Below are 2,500 nucleotides of genomic sequence, written 5' to 3' on the forward strand. Positions count from 1 at the left end.
GTGATTTACACGGCAGACGTGTGTACTACACGTATTAGGCCTTTGATCTGCGTTGCGTAGGCCATCTTCCTTCCAAGACACACACGTGTTGGGGTTTGTGTGATTTTATGATAGTGCCTCAACACGGAAAAATAAGCGTACGAGAAGAGTTGGGCCCGACCAGATCATTCGTGCGTGATTTATACACGGCCAGACGCGTATTATATTACACGTATTAGGCCTTTGATCTGCGTTGCGTAGGCCATCTTCTCGATAGAGAGAAAGCCAATGTATTCTTTTTTCTTTCTTTACACACACACACACAGTTGTAGTAGGACAGGGAGGGATGCGAGCGTGCTAATCACGCTTCCTCAAGTCTTCGCTGTGGTGTAAAAAAAAAAGAAAAAAAGGAATCGTTGGGAAAGTCCAAAGGACGAAAATATCGGGCAGTCTGAAGATAACTTAATGCTCGTTTACATTGGTATCAAGAGAGACCGGCTTGTGTAGCTCGTTTCAATGCTGTGTCGTTGTCATTGACACCCTACTCTGTTGCGCGCTAGTGGCAGCATGAGCGTGGGACGTATATATATATGACACCCAGCTAGAGCCGGCCGTGAGTCCGTCCGGTGTAAATAACGACGAAAGGAGAGAGAAACTTTTCGAATCCAGTATCGGGTTGATAATTGTCCAGTTTGAATATCCATATCCCCGTCGTTTTTGGAGGTGATATACTCTCTGTGTTTCTTCGATAGAAGGCTTTTCAATGTTCTATTCGCTCCGACCGTCGAACTTGCAAGAAAACAGTGGTTTTGGATTTGCTCGTACATATATATATGGTTTCGACGGAAATATCTCGTTCTTTAAGGGACAATTATGTCGTTGTACGACGACTCCCGAATCTCCTTCGCGCGCTGGTTGGAGCTCTTCGGGTATCGGCTTGTTCCGAAATATAACACAAAAATGTGGTGGATAGCAAATACACATTATATATATATGAGAGAATAAAAGGGAAAAATTACCCTGAACGGTGGATCACTTGGCTCGTGGGTCGATGAAGAACGCAGCTAATTGCGCGTCAACGTGTGAACTGCAGGACACATGAACATCGACATTTCGAACGCACATTGCGGTCCACGGATACAATTCCTGGACCACGCCTGGCTGAGGGTCGTTTACGTACTTATAAACTGCTTGCGTTGATGGCACTTGTTGCCTATATACGTACGAGCGAATGATGGGCGCTTCGTCGGCGTTTGTCGCGGTCCTATGAATATTGAGAAATTTTACGTACGTCTAACAGTCTTCGAGAGAGATGGAAATCGTGTTCGAACTAGCGTGAGTGTGGAAGGCGGTGTCGTGTGTCGTATATGTTTTATATACGTCCGCCCGTCTGAAACACCGCTTCGAAGCGGTGACAAAATCTTTTTCGGGACGATTCGTATCCGTAGAACTATCGAGATTTCACTGGTACATTTTCAACGCGCTCCCGACGTCGCCTGAAATGAAACGAGATGGGTTTAACCCACGAAAGCGTACTACACGAGTCTGTCCTATGTGAAGACTGTGTACAGAGATCGAACGAACGCATGAAAGAAATTGAACGAAAGAACACATAACCCGCAAAAATATAGAGTAGAATTGTGACCGTTGCTTCGAATTTGAATTTATATGTATATATATATCATAGCCCCAGGGAGTGGAACCTATGAGTGTGGAAGGATGTCTCTTACCGTTATGTTGCCAGAGGAAAAAAAGTCTCTCTCTTCGTACGACACATTTGTGTACGAATTGTATCGATGGCTATATAGATCCGATGTTGCACATATTCTGAGTAAAGAACACCCCACCCGGGTTACCGTCCTAAAACTCTTCTATTGGTGTGGCTATGATGTGTGTGTCAACGCAATCGCGAGTCTGGTTCTACGGGAAAACCGTTTGTCGGTCGCCCCATATATCTTTTTGTTCTCTTCAAATGATCGAATAGCGAAACCGCACGAGATCAATCGGTCGTCTAGTCCCCGAAAGTACTTTTCGGACGGACGTTAAAGTTATACCGATTGTAATCGTCTTGCGAGTGTTTCGAAGATCTATATTTGGAGAGGATATCGAATTTTATAAAAGATATATTGGTGAGGCGCGATAAACGGTTTTTTTTTTGCTTTAAGGGTTTTTTGTGTTTTTTTTATTTTTTTTTTTTTTTTGTGTTGCTCTGTACACGTTTCGCAAAATGCTTTCGGGGGGGGAAGCTCTGAAAAAATTTTTTTTCACGTTCCGACGACCTCAGAGTAGGCGAGATTACCCGCTGAATTTAAGCATATTACTAAGCGGAGGAAAAGAAACTAACCAGGATTTCCTTAGTAGCGGCGAGCGAACAGGAATTAGCCCAGCACTGAATCCCGCGGAGTTCCGCCGTTGGGAAATGTAGTGTTCAGGAGGGTCAATTTATCCCGTAACGTCGCAACCGCGTCCAAGTCCATCTTGAATGGGGCCATTTATCCATAGAGGGTGCCAGGCCCGTAGC

The 2,500-nt window shown here is 44.7% G+C and overlaps 1 non-coding gene and 1 pseudogene across 1 annotated transcript; both read left to right on the forward strand.

Annotated features, from left to right (window-relative positions):
* The first annotated feature begins 995 nt into the window (after positions 1-995).
* Positions 996-1,150, forward strand: LOC143263661 (5.8S ribosomal RNA). The gene has a single exon (XR_013037035.1). It is a non-coding gene; the product is annotated as a 5.8S ribosomal RNA (ribosomal RNA).
* A 1,104-nt stretch (positions 1,151-2,254) lies between these two features.
* The window catches only part of LOC143263660 (large subunit ribosomal RNA), a 10,331-nt pseudogene continuing 10,085 nt past the window's right edge, over positions 2,255-2,500 (forward strand).

This window comes from Megalopta genalis, unplaced genomic scaffold (assembly GCF_051020955.1).
Source record: "Megalopta genalis isolate 19385.01 unplaced genomic scaffold, iyMegGena1_principal scaffold1018, whole genome shotgun sequence".
Classification (NCBI taxonomy): Eukaryota; Metazoa; Arthropoda; class Insecta; order Hymenoptera; family Halictidae; genus Megalopta; species Megalopta genalis.